The 20641-nt window shown below is 34.0% G+C and overlaps 1 long non-coding RNA gene across 3 annotated transcripts; it reads right to left on the reverse strand.

Annotated features, from left to right (window-relative positions):
* Positions 1-1625: 1625 nt before the first annotated feature.
* On the reverse strand, positions 1626-10220 carry LOC140818265 (uncharacterized). Of its 3 annotated transcripts, none has more exons than XR_012114934.1 (4): positions 9800-9939; positions 9562-9652; positions 1960-2108; positions 1626-1847 (listed from the first exon to the last, which is right to left on the reverse strand). It is a non-coding gene; the product is annotated as an uncharacterized lncRNA (long non-coding RNA). The 3 variants fall into 3 exon arrangements; XR_012114935.1 differs by having other exon boundaries at positions 1626-1868; XR_012114936.1 differs by lacking the exon at positions 1626-1847 and adding an exon at positions 10083-10220 and having other exon boundaries at positions 1875-2108; positions 9800-9987.
* Positions 10221-20641: the final 10421 nt, after the last annotated feature.

Consider the following 20641-nt stretch of genomic DNA (forward strand, 5'->3'; position numbering starts at 1 on the left):
TGTAAATGAATTTTGAAGATGAATTATTATTAGAATTTTGCTTGCAATTGTTCATCATTTACAAATTGCAAGCAACAAACGACAAAGTTTTACTGTTTCATTTACAAATCTCAATATCTGATCAACTACGAATTCTACCTCAAGTCGGTAGGTCTTCAAAATTTTGAACATGCGATTTCACTTAATTTGCTCCAATTATATTTAATTAGACTCACCAATCATCCTTCAAAGTTGTAAATGTGGATGAAATCAGCAATTTCTTTAGGCGTCATCTCAAAAAAGAAGGCAACATCGCCTGTGAATCCAAATTCCACGAGTCGTGCAATAAATCTCATTTTCTATGGGGTTTCCACCTGGATGTCGTTTCTCCCAGCCAATAGAACCTTCAAATCGTCGAGCCCCTTATGCGATTTGTCACGTTTCTAGATTTTAGCATCAATATGGGAATTCGGGCCTCATGAAAAGAGTGCAGGGATTGTGATTTATCATGTTTCGATTCCATGTGTCTAGATAGTTAAACTCATCATAGCATCTCTTCTTGTTATAATGGTTGTTGAGAATGTCCGACGAGCGTCGGACTTCAATGTGTTTGAATAACCGAACATCATTTGTGGTTGCAGTTAAGTAGTTATTTCGACATAACTTTTGACTGGAACAAGAGTGTATTCATCGAATAGTTTTCGACTATTGCTAGAAACTTCATAAGAGAAGAAACAACTGCTTATCAAGTCAAATAGTAGGGGGTTCACCAGGTTCTGCTACAACAAGGAAAATTATCATGAGAGAGCAGATACACCGTTTATGATTCCAACCTGGAAGGAATTGCACAACAAAAATTTATGGAACTGGACTTGAGGAGTCCATTGAGCTTCGTTATCAATTAGGTCTTCGTGGGAATTAAGTATTAGATTGGTTAATCTTTCAATATGATCTTCTCATACTCCTCAATTTCCTTTATAATATTTAATTATAGTGTCATCCGGGAGAGGGAGAGAGAGAGAGAGAGAGGGGGCAACCTTTGGATAAGCATCATTCATCACTATTGTAGTGACAAACCAGGAAGGCACCACTGAAAATACTTGAGAAGCTGGTATTGCCAGATGGCTCAACAAAAATTTATGGAATTGGATGACCGACACCAGATTGCTTATTTGTAGACAGTCATGGAGGGCAAAAGGTAAAAACGAGAAAATTTCAGTTTTGTCTTTGAATTCGTAGACTGACGTAATCGCATTGACATGGGCAGTCTAATGAAGATGTGGAACTTGAATAAATTATCTTGTGTAATTATCGGTGTGTTTAATTGCCAAGGATTCGGAAATTGGTAACTAAAAGGTGGACGACCGGAATACAACCCCATCACATTAGCTAAATCTCTAAATCTTTCAGGCCATGTGTCTCCTCTGGATATGATCATCTTTATGAAGTTACTGATGAAAATTGTTGTGGAAACTGTGTTGTGTTTGATTTTCTTACATGTAACTATTACTAGTTGCATGATAGCATCTCTCTGTACCTAAAATTATAATCTTATGGAATTTAAATTTTAAGGGTCGTTGCCCACATATGCTTTCACACGGGAGATAGGTTGGTAATTGTCCTCAGATGATCTTATTATTGTAGCAAATTCAATGGGAAGCCCATTCCTCAAATTACAAACGTTATTGCATTATAGGATCTCAAACTAGATGGTCAAAAGAAGATAGAGTTGAAGTGTCATTAGGCTTTATACCAGTCTTAACGTTATGTTGAAATCCCTCGTACTTTCTTTTTTTGTCTTGCCCGACTCGTTAGTAGCTGCCTTTCTTCCGAACCCTTGAATGGCTTAGCCTTGGAATCTCCAGATTCTAATAATATAGGCATAAACACTTCAAACATAGACGATTAAGCTTAATATAGTCATCTTTGAATTCATGGGAGCCATAATTGGTCCAAGTACATGTATGACATGGGTTATACCTTTCATGATAAACAATGGGGAATATTAAGGAAGATGAACATCTACAGGATTTCCTAGTCTCGGGCATAATGCTTTTTTCTTGGTAGCGATTTTCATTTTCCAGAGCAGATCTCGTAGCATTCGCGCGTCCCCTCGCAGTTTTAGACGCCTGCACTGAGTTAAATTTCAAATGACAAGCCAAGCAAAGTAGATCACATCACGAGTAATAAGAGGAAGATAGTTGTGTGACATAACCACCATAATCTTCATCACCGTATACGTATAAATATTTTGACATCCTTGCATTCTATTTCTGGTATCATATAAAGCCACTTTTCAACTTATGCCCTTCACACACTGACCACCGCAACAAGAAAAATGTCCAAAAGTAGTACAAAAAAAATACTCATTTGATCACCAATTTGTAGCCTAAGCTAACAGCTTAATAAAATTCCCACTGGCCCTTGCACAACACGGTTTTCCAACTCTCTTCGCTTGCCTTCAATTTCAGCTTCCAGATTTCTTATCTCTTCTTTTTTAGCGAGTCCGGCATCCAAAAGGTCTTTAGCGGCGGCAGTATGACCTTGGGGAAAAACGGAGATTCCCTCCTATAATGATTAAATATCAACTATTAAAAGATACATAATTATTCATTATTTGAGAGAAAAAGAAACATACCATGCTTCTCGATCGTGGAATGAAAATCTGCCAAGCTAGCCTCACCTTATATAGTGGAAACCACCACGTTTTTAGTTTTTTTTTTAATTTATTTGATATATAAATAATAATATTAAAATATATAGTATTTATTTAATTATATCGTGGAATATTGTTTTTAAAAGAAAAAAAAATTGCATAAAAAATTCAACATCTTGTCAAAATCAATCCTAAATCTACGTGTTCATTTTACTCGAATGCTAATTAAATAATACATATTAGTCGGCTTTTCAACCTAAATTTTTCCTTGTCTAATTGTTTTTGCCAAAAAGTTAGGTCGTCATTAATTTTTTCAGAAAAAAATTATAAGCCATTTTAGAAAAATTTGGATCACCCAACTTATATTTCATAAAATTATAAACTATCAATATATATATATATAAATGCAGAGTTTTTTCTAAAATAGGAAAATTTCCGCCAAAAAAATTGATACAATATTTAATTAGTTTATTAATTTTTTTAAAAAAAATTGGTTGAATATTAAAAATTATAACTTAAAGAATGTTTTCCGATGAATATTAAATTATCATTTAATAATCACAAATGTTTGACCTCAAATGCATGTTATTTCGAGATTACTTTAATTTGAAATAATTAATGCATAGTAATTTTTCTTTCAAAACCATATGTATATTGTATCTATGGGGCTCTTAACTCCTAATCGTTATTACAATATAATTTGATTAAGGTTAATTAGTGAAAAACGAGTTAAAATTTTTTTTACAATGAGCCCAAAATATATTCTTTGAATACTAAAAATAGTATTTCATCTCACATCATAAAATATGCCCACACAAAGTCAAAACCAACCACATACAAAAAACGCATATCCTCGGGACATGCCCCGATATATAAATACATATACATCTACTGGGATAGACCACTAAACCTCAACTGAGATATAACTCCCTCCAGAAGTACCATATCCAGTCTCTTGATATCCTGGAGTACCTATCATTGTCAACATACAAGGACAACAACTGCCCCCTCTGGGTGAGAACCACAATATATACCACAAGTATCTAAACAAAGATATACGATATGCATTGCATGTATGTCGTGGAGGTGTCAGGTCAAATGCCCATCCACTGAGCACATGTCAGAATCAAACGAATCGCTATCAAATCAATGCTCGAGCACTGGCCTCAATCAGAGATACTCGTATGATAGCGTACACAAAGCGTCATCAAATCTCAATCAATCATCGGGGCCACTAATGACTATGCTTTAAGGGCCACATAACGCAATCTCCTAAACATAACAAAATGAAAAACTGTTATGGGGAATATCTAATTCAATTCGAGGCACTAGGAAGTCACGTGAAAAGAGAAATTCACGTGGAAAAAATTTCTCCAACAAACTTTTACTTTCATATATTCTTGTTAGAAAAAAAGTCATTTAAATCCCGTGACTTTAATTTTTTTGTATTAGTTTTTAATTAGTCAAACTTAGGTATTGATCTTTTAACTTGTAAGTTTTGACTATTTTTGTCCAATTTTAACCCAAGTGTCCAATTTCAATAGGAAATTGTTGATTAGGCTATAAAATCCGATCATATGACAACAATTTCCTAATCAACAATAGGAAATTGTTGATTAGACTATAAAATCCGATCTTATGTTTTTGTGTTTGTCGTGAGTTTTATCTTGTTTTAATAGAATATTTTATAATTTCGGTTTGATTTCGTGGAATTTTATGTAGCATTATAATATGATTATTTCCCACTAAATTAAAAATCTCCAAATTTCTTGTCATGACAAAATATTTTTAGTTATTAATTTTTATTCATTTTCGTTATCTAGAATTTGATAAATATGTTAACTGTGTAGCAGTTTTCAAAGTTTAAGGACTAAAAGTGTTTCGTTGAAATATTTAGGTATATAAAATATTTAAGTATGAAAATAAAAGAATGTATTTTTCCCGGAGGCAAGAATGTGACATTTATGCTTATTACTGTTATTGATAACCATGTCCAGCATTCAAACAATTAGACAAGGAAAAATTCAGTTTGAAAACCAGACTAATATGTATTATTTAATTAGGATCGAGTAAAATGAACACGGAGATTTAGTATTGATTTTGACAAAGATTTTGAAGTTTTGATGCAAATTTTCTTATTTTGAAAGCAATATTTCACAATATAATTAAAGAAAATACTATACATTTTAATATTATTTATATATCAAATAAATTAAAAAAAACGTGGTGGTTTCCACTATATAAGGTGAGCCTAGCTTGGCAGATTTCCATTCCACGATCGAGAATCATGGTATGTTCCTTTTTCTCTCAAATAATGAATAATTATGTATCTTTTAATAGTTGATATTTAATCATTATAGGAGAGAATCTCCGTTTTTCCCCAAGGTCATACTGCCGCCGCTAAAGACCTTTTGGATGCCGGACTCGCTAAAAAAGAAGAGATAAGAAATCTGGAAGCTGAAATTGAAGGCAAGCGAAGAGAGTTGGAAAACCGTGCTGTGCAAGGGCACGATTTTGAAGTGAGGCAGAAGAAGGACCATGTCAATTGTGTGCGCATTTTGCTACAAATGTTGGTGTGTTTTAGGAATAATATCGGCTTGGATTTTAGAATTATATGTTTCTGGAGATACAAATATATATGTTTTTAGAAGTAAGTATCAACAAACGTTATTTTTAATTCTTGATGCTTACTTCTAAAAAAACATATATATTTGTATCTCCAAAAACATATACTTCTAAAATCCAATCCGATATTATTCCTAAAACACACCAACATTTGTAGCAAAATGCGCACACAATTGACATGGTCCTTCTGCTTCACTTCAAAATCGTGCCCTTGCGCAGCACGGGTTTTCCAACTCTCTTCGTTTGCCTTCAATTTCAGCTTTCAGATTTCTTATCTCTTCTTTTTAGCGAGTCCGGCATCCAAAAGATATTTAGCGGCGGCAGTATGACTTTGCGGAACAACGGGGATTCTCTCCTAAAATGATTAAATATCAACTATTAAAATATACATAATTATTCATTATTTGAGAGAAAAAGAAACATACCATTCTTCTCGATCGTGGAATGGAAATCTGCCAAGTTAGCCTCACCTTATATATAGTGGAAACCACCACGTTTTTAGTTTTTTTTAATTTAATTTATTTGATATATAAATAATAATATTAAAATGTATAGTATTTCTTTAATTATATCGTGGAATATTGCTTTTAAAATAAGAAAATTTGCATCAAAACTTCAACATCTTGTCAAAATCAAACCTACATCTCCGTGTTCATTTTACTCAGATCCTAATTAAATAATACATATTAGTCGGCTTTTCAACCTGAATTTTTCCTAGTCTAATTGTTTGAATGCTGGACATGGTTACCAATAACAGTAATAAGCACAAATGTCACATTCTGGCCTCCGGGAAAAATACATTTTAGTCCTCTTATTGTCATACTTAAATATTTTGTATCCCTAAATATTTTAATGCAACATTTTTAGTCCTTAAACTTTGAAACTTGCTACATAATTAACATATTTATCAAATTGTAGAGAACGAAAATTAATAAAAATTATTATTAACTAAAATGTCATGACAAGAAATTTGGGTATTTTTAATTAATTGGGAAATAATCATATTATAATGCTACATAAAATTCCACGAAATAAAACCGAAATTATAAAATATTCTATTAAAACAAGAGAAAACTCATGACAAACACAAAAAAATAAGACAAAATCTATAGATTTGTTGTCATATGATCAGATTTTATAGCCTAATCAACAATTTCCTATTGAAATTAGACACTTGGAATAAAATCGGCAAAAATAATCAAAACTTACAAGTTAAAGGATCAATACCTGAGTTTGACTAATTAAAAAACTAATACAAAGAAAAGTTAAAGCCACGACATTTAAATGACTATTTTTCTAGCAAGAATATACGAAAGTAAAAGTTTGTTGTTGAAATTTTTTCCACGTGAATTTCTCTTTTCACGTGACTTCTTAGTGCTTCAGATTGAATTAAATATTCCTCATTACAGTTTTTCATTTTTTTTATGTTAAGGAGATTGCGTTATGTGGGAGCCATAATTGGTCCAAGTACATGTATGACGTGGGTTATACCTTTCATGATAAACAATGGGGAAGATTAAGGAAGATGCACATCTACAGAATTTCCTAGTCTCGGGCATACTGTTTTTTTCTTGGTAGCGATTTCCATTTTCCAGAGCAGATCCCGTAGTATTCTCGCGTCCCCTCCCGGTTTTAGACGCCAACACTGAGTTAAATTTCAAATGACAAGCCAGACAAAGTAGATCACGACTCATAAATAATAAGAGGAAGATAGTTGTGTGACATAACCACCATTATCTTCATCAACGTATATGTATAAATATTTTGACATCATTGCATTCTATTTCTGGTACCATATAAAGCCACTTTTTCAACTTATGCCCTTCACACATGACCACCACAGTCTAAAAATAGTGCAAGAAAAATACTCATTTGATCACCAATTTGTAGCCTAAGCTAACAGCTTAATAAAATCCAATGGACCTTACAAAATTAATCATCCAAGCATTTCAGTTATGCCACATACAAAATACCCGAGAAAACTAGAAACCCTTGAAGTGTAGCAAACTCTCTTTTGATTCCGCAACGTAGAAATCTAATAATTTTTTCGATACAACGACCTCAAACATCTCAAACTAAAAATACATACACTACAAAAAAAGGGGGACTAGCGACGGTTCAAACCGTCGCTAAAACAGTGAGGCGACGGTTTGACGGTCCGTAACCGGAGGTTGCGTCGCCTTCTTATAGCGACGGTTTCTCAATAACCGTTACAAATAGTGACGATTTGGTTGAACAACATCGTTGTTATTTAGCAACGGTTTAGATTAACAGGACGTCGCTATTTAACGACGGTTACATATAGATCGTCGCTAAAATAAGCGATGATTATATACAAAACATTGCTAATTTAAGCGACGGTTTAACTTAATCGTCGCTATATAAAGCGACGGTTTGTGAAAAACACGCTTGTGAAAAACCGTTGCTTTATTAACCGACGGTCTTTCAAAAAACGGTAGTTTAATGAAACGACGGCTTTTAATCTATCTATATAGTAAAAAACAACTCAGGCATGATTTACAAAATTAATAATCTACTACGCTAAAATTCATAAATAAAATACTGCACTAAAATTCATAAATAAACTACAATGTAAAAATTAAATATTAAGTTTCCTGTATAGAAAACACTTTAAAAACCTGAGTGTGCAAAAATATGCAGATCCACGTAAAACTGGAAGATCATACCGACGAGCAAATCTACGAAATTAATACATAAAAAGTTAGTACAAAATAAAAAAACAGAAAAGGCAAAAAGCTTGATAGAGTTTTGCTACTACCACAGAAGAAATACGAAAATCGCGTAAAGAAAATGTTCGCGAACCTCGGTATATATAGAATCTTAGCGACAGTTTTATCCAAACCCGTCGCAATTAGCGACGGTTAAGAATGTAACCGTCGCCGGTAGCGACTGTTTTAGTTATACCGTCGCCGATCTAGTTTGGCGACAGAATATTACCCCGTCGCTAATAACGACGATATTAAACACCGTCGCTATGAGCGACGGTTGAAGTTAGCCAGAGTATAACAACCGTCGCTATTAGCGACGGCGTCGAGGTACCTTTCGCCGTTAGCGACGGTTTTAGCATGAAAAAGATTATAAAATGTTTCCTAGCAAGAAATTATGAAATACACTCTTTAATATTTTTTTAATGAGAAAAATGTGAAATAAATGATCTCTATTACACTAGCTTGGTGTCTTTTGGTAGTTTACTAATAATATATTATTATATTTACAATTAGATTATAACTTGTCTAATTTTTCTTCATAAATTAGATTTTAAAAGTTTTGTTTTGATATATTAAATTTTAATTTTCGTTTATATTGGTACAATTTTTGTATGACAGCTACAAGTCAGCATTTCTAATCTATGTAAGAATTTTTAATGTATGTCGATACTTTTTAATCATTAGTCGCGAAGCTCGGTATATATAAGAATCATAGCGGTAGTGTTTGCAAAAACTTCGTCATTAACGACGGTTTTGAGTTAAATAGTTGTCAATAGCAACGATTTTTAATCGACGACGGTTTGAGCACAACCGTCGCTATTAACTATGGTAGTACAAAATCGTCGCTAGCTGCGACGGTCTACTAAAACTTTTGCCTAATATTGCAACGGACTTGTAATATACCGTCGCACAATTGTAATATACCGTCGCCAAAACATGTCGCCTGGCGACGGAGTTAAATATAAACGTCGCCAAAGGCGACGGTGAAAAAACCTGACGCAAAAAATGGCGACACATTTGTTCGAACAGTCGCAATATTAGCGACGATGTATTGATAAACCGTCGCTACCTTTGCTATGCGACGGTTTTATGAAAATCTGTCGCTATATATGGGCGGTTTTTCAAAAACCGTCGCTATTCTTATACCCATCGCTAATCCAACAGTTTTTTTTAGTGATATTTCATAAATTCTACTTTCAAATAAGTGGTGTCCAACACCTACTGTGTGATGTACGACATATTTCAAACTAAAAAATTTTAAGTACATATTTTAAAGTAGATTTTGGCTCTTCAATCAACACTACTTTAAACAAAATTATTATTACAATATTTTCAATATTTGTCTTTATCCCTAAATATGTTTCTTTCAACAGAAAAAGATTGAGCCATTTTACAAAAATGTAAAATTTATGTAAAAATCCAAACTTTACAGTTCAACTCGTACATTCGATGCCATCTACGTGCACGGTGAAGATTTTTGCTCAATTATTTACTCTATCCTTAGTTTTTTATGAATTTAGTGACGATTCAACAGGGGATGGTGATATATAAATTGTTGGATAAATTTCTCACCATCTTTGCTATGAACTTTTATCGAACAGGTGGAAGATGTGAGTTACCTAAATCGACAACGCAAGGCTAGACGGCAAATCAAGTAAGTGACCTGTTTACGAAGATCCACTGAGATTATAAACAATAAAATAATTGAAAATAACGTTTGTTGATACTTACTTCTAAAAAACATATATATTTGTATCTTCAGAAACATATATTTCTAAAATCCAAACCGATATTATTCCTAAAACACAGCCAACATTTGTAGCAAAATGCGCACACAATTGACATGGTCCTTCTTCTGCCTCACTTCAAAATCGTGCCCTTGCGCTGCACGGTTTTCCAACTCTCTTCGCTTGCCTTCAATTTCAGTTTCCAGATTTCTTATCTCTTTTTTTTTAGCGAGTCCGGCATCCAAAAGGTCTTTAGCGGCGGCAGTATGACCTTGGGGAACAACTGGGATTCTCTCCTACAATGATTAAATATCGACTATTAAAAGATACATAATTATTCATTATTTGAGAGAAAAAGGAACATACCATGCTTCTCGATCGTGGAATGGAAATCTGTCAAGCTAGTCTCACCTTATATAGTGGAAACCACCACGTTTATAGGTTTTTTTTTTAATTTATTTGATATATAAATAATAATATTAAAATGTAATGTATTTATTTAATTATATCGTGGAATATTACTTTTAAAATAAGAAAATTTGCATTAAAACTTCAACATCTTGTCAAAATCAATCCTAAATCTCCGTGTTCATTTTACTCGGATCCTAAGTAAATAATACATATTAGTCGGCTTTTCAACCTGAATTTTTCCTTGTCTAATTGTTTGAATTCTGGACAGGGTTACCAGTAACAGTAATAGGAACAAATGTCATATTCTTGTCTCCAAGAAAAATACATTTTAGTCCTCTTATTGTCATACTTAAATATTTTGTATCTCTAAATATTTCAACGCAACACTTTTAGTCCTTAAACTTTGAAAATTGCTACACAATTAACATATTTATCAAATTTTAGAGAACGAAAAATGAATAAAAATTAATAACTAAAACTATTATGTCATGACAAGAAATTTGAGGATTTTTAATTTAGTGGAAAATAATAATATTATAATGCTACATAAAATTCCACGAAATCAAATCGAAATTATAAAATATTCTACTATAACAAGAGAAAACTCACGACAAACAAAAAAAATAAGACAAAATCTATAGATTTGTTGTCATATGATCGGATTTTATAGCCCCTTGAAATTGGACACTTGGGTTAAAATCGGACAAAAATACTCAAAATTTACAAGTTAAAAGATCAATACCTAAGTTTGACTAATTACAAAACTAATACAAAGAACAATTAAAGTCACGGGATTTAAATGACTTTTTTTCTGGCAAGAATATAGGAAATCAAAAGTTTGTTGGGGAAGTTTTTTCCACGTGAATTTATCTTTTCACGTGACTTTCTAGTTCTTCGGATTGAATTAAATATTCCCCATGACTGTTTTTCATTATTATTATTATTATTATTATTATTATTATTATTATTATTATTTATGTTTTAGGAGATTGCGTGTTGATTAATATGTAGAATTCGTGAAACTGTCCAAGTATATAATGCATTATGTGTTTGTCAGCGGTTTAGAAAGAAACATATAGATCAGAACATAAATCATATATATTTTCCCTTTTAGTACTCCGTGGTAGTCCTAGGCCGTGCTGTTCAACAAACTCCCTATCTTCCCTCCACTTTTGTTGAGGCTGCTCCTGAAGTGAAGCTGCGAGTGCTGGGCTGGAAAAAGAATTTACCGAGTAACGAAAGTTACTATTCAAGTCTCGACTACGAGTTGATTTGATAGATCATTTCAACGGTTTGAATGCCAATATGTACAAACACATATCTGAGAAAAGTAAAAAGTGTTCGCATCGTGATCATGATCGTCCATTTCTATGGTTCAGATGTAACTTAAACTAACACAAAATCGAGAAGAAACACAAATCCAAAAAGCCGTATTGTATGCTCGGGTCGGCCACATCTCAATATTAATAATTTGTCTAAAAAATATTTGATAAAACACTACTTCGTTAAGCCATCCATCATCATTTGAATAGTTTTTTTTAAAAAAAAAAACAATATTTTGATACTATATGTTCAATACGGTCTAATATTGGATATATATCTAAGATATCCAGCTAAACAATTATTTCATGAAATATTCAACTGACAATGTACTCGTATCTCATAATATGTTCCAAACATTTTCAAAAATAAAAAATAATATGTTCCAGACCCTATCTAAACATTTAATTATTATGGAAAATGGCTTCTTTTTTTTATTTGAGTTGGGGAGCACACTGTACACCCAAACTAAAAACTTCATCTTAAATTAAAAATTTTAGTATTAAATGAATTACAACTCATCAACTAAAACTTCTACTAATTTTTAACTTAAAAATCCTACTATTTTTATTTTTATTTTTTGTAAAAATCGAAACTTGCATACTAAATAACTCAACATTTCCAACATCCAAAAAATTATTTAATTTAACATTTAAAATTCTTAATTGCATAAAAATCCTTAAGTCGTCAGTTAACAAAAATCCTACGTCAGCCTTTAACATTATCAAAACTAACTTCAAAATAAAACATAAAAATCTCTAAATAAATCATTCTCAAAATCTTTATTTCAAAACTTCTACTAGCAAGCTAAAGCGGAAAATAAATGTCCCTCGGGAGTGTACTTTCGGACTCGATCTACTCAAGCGTCAGCGCCTCCTTCAATAACAACCTCACCTGCAGCCATCCAAACCTAGTGTGTCTAATGACTCAGCACGTTCTAACCATATGTAACAAATAATACATATACAGGCACAAGCATTAAAATTATACTTTTATTAAAATAAGCTTGTAATGATAAATAAATCATAAATCATTTAATCGTAAAACTTTCCATCATCATATATAATTTTAGATGAAATTTGATCCTTGAAAGTGACTAGCTGTATCATGTGATCGACTGATCAGTGTTAGCTCACCATTGCGCATGGGGACGAGCACTAGGCACTACCGTAATTGGAAATACGATCGTCGGGCTCTCTCTGGGGACTTTTCCCTTAAACAGACTCCCTCTGGACCTTCTCCCTCACGATATTACCAGTCATCATATATCATATCATATTTGTCATAGTCAATTCACATCCTTCAAAATATTTTTCTTCCTTTATTTTCATAAAATATAGTGTCCTTTCCAAATTCGTAAAATAGCATTTTAACAGTAAAAATTACACAGCTTTATTCTAAATCATAAAATTCTCATATTTTCATCATAAACGTTTTAAAATATCATTTAGCATGTATTATGATTTTTCGGGACACTGCCAAATTTTTTGTACTACCCAGAACGTAAAATGACCATTTTGTCCTTGGGATCTAAAATTCCTGATTTTGACGTTCTCTTACTTTTATCGACTCAAGCCTATCCAAACCATCGTATAAGCTTAAAATTAATTTCTCATATTTTTCGTAGACGTAAACCCGAACCTTTCGATTTATTTCTTTACTACTAAACCGTTGAGCGTTTTAATCCCGAAACGATTCCAAACTTAATATTTTCTTCTCAAATTTTAAACATAAGCTTTTCATCCCTAAAATACCCTCGTGAACCTTGGTTCAAGCCACTTACCTATTCCATTGGCCCATTCGAACCATAGCCTGTAAATCAAGCCACACGCTCGATTCCATCGAGCCGCCCCCGAGCCACCTTGGATCAGACCTAACCCTGACCTTCCTGGACCCTTGCTTACCTAGCCTAGACCAGCGAACCATCCCCCAGCGCACGCAAAATCCCACGCGCAAACCACCTCCCCTAGTCGTGTCCCTCTTTGTATATTTTGGACGCTACATCAACAATATAATATTAATTTTGTTCATATAACATGTAATATAATTTGAACATGGAATATAATTATTATATATAGAAAAAGACTAAGAATAGTATATATTGATATCAATATGTCGGTTAACATAAATTTTCCTCATGGGAGGACTTGAAAGCAACGCATTGCTTCCGATTTATATTTGAGAATTTTAATTTATTGCGAACGGTTTTACAAATTCGATATATTTGAATATAAACATATTTAAAGTTTAAATAGCAAGAAAATGATTTATCATATCAAAAATCACTTGTATATGAAGAAAAATAAACTTTTGGGGCTCACGAGTTTTTATTCTTGGTGGGTGGTCCACAGTTTGTGTTAGACCTATTTTATTGTGGTGCAGAGAACCAAAACCAGTAGGAATAATACCAACCAAAAGATAATGCAAAGCAGTAGCTTTTGTCTCGCTTTACCAGAAGCATTACTTTAGTTAGTACTCAATGGCTTAGTGTAACAGAAGCAGCACTTAGTCCTACTGGATCAGTACTTAACAACATTCCACTCGATTGCTCAATTTTTAAATGTTACCGTTACTTTACCTAGTACTAAGCATTAATTGCACCATTAATGCTGTACGAAGTCATTTAATTCGATGTACCAGTTTTGATATAAAACAATACTGACTATGTTGAAAGCTTTTTGCAGGATCCTCTTTAGGAAATAAAGCTGTTTCTATCAGAAATCAAAAGAGCCGTTTTTTATTATAGACGTTGGATTCAAGTTATCTATATATATGGATCAAAACCATGTAGATAACAACGCTGATCATTTTATCTATCCAACGCTACATTGAGCAACCGCGAACCAATCATTCATCATCTTCTAAGCTCAAACTTGCAGAAAAGTAGTACACGCCTCATATTATATATCTGATCTTTGGAGATCATTTTGTACTGCTATTTCTTCATCTCTTAAAGCAAAACACTTTACTATCTTTCGAAGAAGAGTTTGTAAACTGGAAAAGAGTCTTTTCCAGAACCTTGTAGTATTTAACTTTTGTGTTGAGTTACTAAGAGTTTCAATAGGCAAATATAAGCCCTGTTGAAGTGGGTGTGTACAAGGGTGTACTGTAAAATCCAAAGTCTTTTATTGATACCTTCTGGAAACAGAATAAGGGGAGACGAAGAAGATTTTATCTTCGAACTTCCAGAAACAACTACTGTTTTATTCACCTTACTCCATCGGGTCATTTCCGCACATATTATTGTGATCTACTGGACTTACACTAGAACAAGAACAACTACAATCTCTAACAGGATTCTAGCACCCTTTGCAAAAACTATCGTCTAAACTCCATATCGATCCTGAACAAGTGGCATCAGAGCAGATTTCTCTTGTTCTGAAAATTTGCAACAGTTATGGCACATTTTAGCAAGGTTCCTATGTTCTCGAAAGAAGATTTTGATGACTGAAAGATCCGGATGCAAGCTCATCTTGCAGCCCAAGATGATGACATGTGGTATGTCATCACAGACGGCCCATTAAAGATCTTAAAGCCAAATACAGCTATTGCTGTTACTGAGGGTGCACCACAAATGGTTGAAAAACCAAGAAACGAATGGACTGGCGAAGATAACAAGAAAGCAAATCTTGATAATGTCGCGAAGGAAATTCTTTATAAAACTCTTGATAAGAACACCTTCAGCAAAATTAAGATGTGTTCTACTGCGAAAGAAATCTAGGAAAAGCTCATTCAGATATGTGAAGGAAATGAGAAGTCAAAAGAAAATAAACTGTCTGTAGCCATGCAGAAGTTTGAAAATCTAAAGATGAAGGCGGGTGAAAATCTAAATGAGTTTGATGAACGATTTAGTAGCTTAGTCAATGATCTAGCAGCTCTGGGTAAAGAGCACGACAACCGAGAAATAGCACTCAAAGTAATGAGAGCCTTACCCAGAGAATGGGACGTGAAAACCATGGCTATGAGAGTATCTAAAGATTTGAACAAGTTAGATCTTCATGACTTGTTTGCAGACTTAAAAGCCTATGAGTTCGAACTGGAAGTAAGAAACGGAGAAGAGCCCTCATCAAATTTACCGACCAAAGCTTTTGCTGCCACTACTACTGCTACTACTTCCTCTACCTCCGCTGCAGTTCTTCCACAAACTTTAAATGCTTGTCATCATTGATAGCAAATCTGAAAAGACTGCCGAACAGATCAGCAGTGACGCAATGTCTTTGTTTGTGAAGAAATTCTCCAGATTCATGAAGAAGAATCATCGAGCATACCAAGGTCCCAATCGAAACTTCAAGAAAGATTCATCATCTGGTGACATGGCATGTTTTAATTGTGGAAAAGTCGGGCACTTCATTGTTGATTGCCCAAAGCCAAAGAAAGATGATCATAAGAAAAAATATTAGAAAAGAAATTACAAGAAGACCAGAAGAGACCGCAAGGCGATGATTGCTGAGGAAACCAAATCAAAATGGGCGGACTCTAGTTTTGAATCTTCTGACTCAGAAAGTCATTCTACTGATAGCGATGCAGAAGAGATAAAATGTCTAATTGCAGACACTGAATCAACCTCGACATCTACAGAGGTATTTGAATTTGACTCTGACGAGTTTACACGAACTGATTTAATTAAAGCATTGCATGACATGGTAGAGGAGTACTCGAGACTTTCTCAATCATTCGAGGAAGTTAAGACTGAAAATCAAAACATAAAAAAATCAAGTCAGTAAGCTCACTTGTTTACAAGAGAATAACTGCAATGATTTAAAAGTTGAGATAAGTAAGTTGAGAACTGAGAATGAAAGAGTAAATGCAAATTACCAGACAATGAGGTCTAAGAATTAGAAGCTTTCTGTTATGGTAAATGCTTGGAATAAGTCTTCTGTTTCATTAGAAAAGGTAAAAGAATTGCAGAAGCAATCCGGAGATAGGAGTGGTCTCGGATTCAACAATAATAAAAGCACTTCTGAAACTAGTACTCAACCAGATCTGGATACAAGCAAAACAAAATACATTCGTTTTCTTAAATCCAGTGTGGTATATGAACCAGAGGTACCAGCTGTTCATGTTGAAAGAAATGTAAATCAGACGAACAAAAGGAAACATTATGGTCTGGGTTATGTAGAACCTAAGGGGAAAGTTCACCAGAGTTCTGGATCTAGTAGAGGATTCAACTCACGAGGACAACCCTCTATAAAGGTCAAAAACTACTAGTACTACAATTCTAGACCTGTTCAGAATAGATACATGCCAGACAACAAAAACAGAAGGGAAGAACAACATTCTAAGATGCATAGTGTTAGAAATAACAGACCCTCTACTGCACACACCTCTATGGATACCCGAAGTACAAAATCACCGAAAATTGTACAAATGTGGGTTCCTAAGGGACTAATAAGGCTTGGACCCAAGTAGATTGGGTACCAGATACTACAATTTTTGTTTGCAGGAACAGGTGAAGAAAGCTAAAGTAAGCAGCTCCACGTGGTATCTGGATAGTGGATGCTCCAGACACATGACTGGACAGAAAAATCTGCTATCAGAAGTAATGAGTTGTACTGGACCAAAGATAACTTTTGGAGACAACTCAAAAGGTAAAACCGTGGGTAATGGTAAGATTATCCATGGTAACATAATTGTCAATGATGCACTATTGGTTGAGAATCTCTGTTATAATTTGATTAGCATTAGTCAACTGTGTGATAATGGTTATTCTATAGCTTTTCAGAAGCACATATGCACAGTTAAAGATCTGCTGAGTCTACTGTATTAACTGGAAATAGGGAAGACAACACCTACAAAGTCTCATGGAACTTAGATCATGCTACTGTTCCTACATGTTTAGTTGCCTCTCTTACTGATAAGCACTGGATCTGGCATAAGAGATTGAATCATCTGAATTTCAAGTCAATCAATAATCTCAAGAAGCAGAACATAGTTGATGGTTTGCCTGATATTAATTTCGTTAAGAATCATGTTTGTTCTACATGTCAGCTTGGGAAACAGATCAAATCCAGCTTCAAGAACAAATGTAGTAAATCAACTTCAAGGTGTTTGGAATTGCTGCATATGGATTTATTTGGTCCAATCCCTATCATGAGCTTAGGGAGAATGAAATACACCCTTGTTGTTATTGATGATTTTTCTATATTTACTTGGGTAATATTTCTTGCTAGAGAAGATCAAACCAGTAGCCTCCTGATCAAGATTCTGAAAAAGATTCAAAATGAAAAATCCTCTTCTATCATTAAAATCAGAAGTGATCGGGGTACTGAGTTCCCTAACAAACTCTTGAGTTGTACTTAGATGAACATGGCATTCATCATGAATATTCAGCTGCCAGAACGCCTCAACAAAACGGAGTAGCTGAGAGGAGAAACAGAACTCTTAAAGAAGCTGCTAGAAAAATGCTAGCAGATGCAGATATCTCTCAGCGCTTCTGGGCAGAAGCAATCAACACCACATGTTACGCACAAAACAGAACAATGATCAACAAAAGGCATAATCAGACTCCTTATGAGATATGAAAAGGGAGTAAGCCTAATGTATCCTATTTCCATGTGTTTGGTTACAAATTCTTTGTTCTCAACAACGGTAAAAACTACTTATCTGCATTTGATTCAAAATCAGATGCTGGACTTTTTCTAGGTTATTCAGCAGTAAGCAAAGCTTTCAGAATCTTCAATAATAGAACTCTCAATGTTGAAGAATCTGTTCATGTTGTCTTCGATGAAGACATCGGTTCTCCTGAAATTTCTAATATGTCAAATTTGAGTAACAAGATAGACATGATTCATTTGGAACCAGATAGTTAAGAAGATACAGAACCAAGTATCAAAGACTGTTCAAAATCCAGAACCAGACATTCCAATAGTGGAACCAGAAGTACAGACATCAGATTTACCAGCACCAGCATCTGACAATCCAGAACTTTCTACTAGTTCAGCTGAGATCAATCCAAATATATCAAACCAGGAAGAAACCCATTTAAACCCTTTTATTTGGAGAAAATCACATCCTCCATCTTTGGTTATTGGAAATCCAGCAGCACCTTTGAGAACCAGAAGGCAAATTGCTTAATGAATATATGAATGCTGCTTTTATTTCTCAAGATGAACCAAAGAAAATTGAAGAAACTATTCTGGATCCAAGTTGGATTGAAGCTATGCAAGAAGAACTAATCAATCCAAAAGAAACGAAGTTTGGTTTCTAGTACCTAGACCATCTCACCAAGCTGTTATTGGAACCCGGTGGGTATTTAAAAACAAACTAAATTAAGAAGGCACGTGATTAGAAATAAATCAAGACTGGTGGCTAAATGTTTCAGACAAGAGGAAGGAATCGACTATGATGAAACTTATTCACCAGTAGCAAAGCTTGAAGCTATCAGAATATTTTTTGTCTTTGCTGCTTTTAAAAATTTCAAAGTTTATCAAATGGATATGAATAGTGCCTTCCTAATACTACAAGAAGAGGTCTACGTTGAACAACCTCCAGGTTTTATTGATCATTTTTCACCTCATCATGTATTCAAATTACACAAATTCCTGTATGGTTTAAAACAGGCACCTAGAGCGTGGTATGACACTCTGTCACAATTTCTTGTCAATCATGATTTTACAATTGGCACAGTAGACAAGACTTTGTTCACTTTAGTCAAGAATAAACCTATTCTATTGGTACAAATTTATGTTGATGACATTATTTTTGGGTCAACTAACCCCAAACTGTGTGCAAAGTTTGCTAAATTGACGCATGATCAGTTTGAAATGAGCATGATGGGAGAATTAACAATATTCCTAGGACTGCAGATCAAGCAACTTGATACTGGAATTTTCATAAATCAAGCTAACTATACCAAAGAGCTACTGAAAAAGTTTGGTATGGAAGCAGGAGAGCTGCTTCCACTCCAATGAGCTCATCTACCAAGCTTGATAAAGATGAAAGTGGAATTTCAGTAGAGGTAACTCAGTATCGTGGTCTTATTGGCTCACTATTGTATCTTACTTCCAGTAGACCTGATATCTTATTTGTTGTTTGCATTTTTGTAAGATTTCAATCTAACCCCAATTAATCTCATTATATTGCTGCTAAACGTATTCTGAAGTACTTAAAAAGAACTCAAAATGTCGGCTTATGCTATCCGAATGATTCATCTTTCAATCTTATTGGATATTCAGATACTGATTATGCAGGTTGCAAACTAGACAGGAAAAGCACAAATGGTTTTTGTCAATTCCTTGGTGATAGGCTGATCTCCTGGTTTAGTAAAAAGCAGACTTCCATAGCTACATCTACTGCAGAAGCAGAATATCTCGCTGCTGGAAGTTGCTGCTCTCAAATAATATGGATGCAACAACAACTTAAAGACTACGGAGTTCATGCCTCTGAATCACCTATCTTCTGTGACAATATCAATGCCATTTCAATTACGCAAAATCCAGTACTTCATTCCAGAACGAAGCACATCAACATCAGACATCATTTTATAAGAGATCATGTGCAGAAGAAGAACATTTGTCTCGAAAATCCAGTTACTCAACTAGTGACTTCCAATCCTTTTAAAGGATTCTGCACTGGAAATCTTTTCAAGCAGATGACAATCCTTCCAAAGCATCATCTGAAGCAGAACTCTATTAGTAGCAAGCTCAGAACCTGATCAAATTCAAACTCCGGTTTTTACCTTCTGACTCTTGCTCGTTGAGCAGTAGTAGAAGCCAAACCATTCTGATACACATTCTGTAGCTCCTGCACTTTGAACCATACAGACATGACCTTTATCCAGACATATTCCTCAATGGTCTTCTTCAAAGTTTCCAGATGTGGAAGTGTCTCTGGTGTTACCAGGACATGAGTGCTGCTACAGGCATCCGAATTGCTTGAATCCGACATATCGACTTATTGTTTCCTTAACAATTGTTGTTATCTTATTTATAGAAATGTTGCATTTAATGGTGAAGAAGTTGAAGAGTCTCAAGTCAACCGAATCGTTCTACTGATTTAGACAGATTGAGTTTTTTCTTACTCATATTTTTTTATATATCACTCTTTCAATGAAAGCAGTAGATAAACAAAACATGTCAAACTGATTTTTTCATTAATAAAACCAGAAGCATTACATTGAGTTTATCTACTACATTTGTTGATATCAGCAGCTTGAAGTACCTATATGTTGCAAAGTACTTAAGCAGGAACCTATC

The sequence above is a fragment of the Primulina eburnea genome, chromosome 17, assembly GCF_022965805.1.
Source record: "Primulina eburnea isolate SZY01 chromosome 17, ASM2296580v1, whole genome shotgun sequence".
Classification (NCBI taxonomy): Eukaryota; Viridiplantae; Streptophyta; class Magnoliopsida; order Lamiales; family Gesneriaceae; genus Primulina; species Primulina eburnea.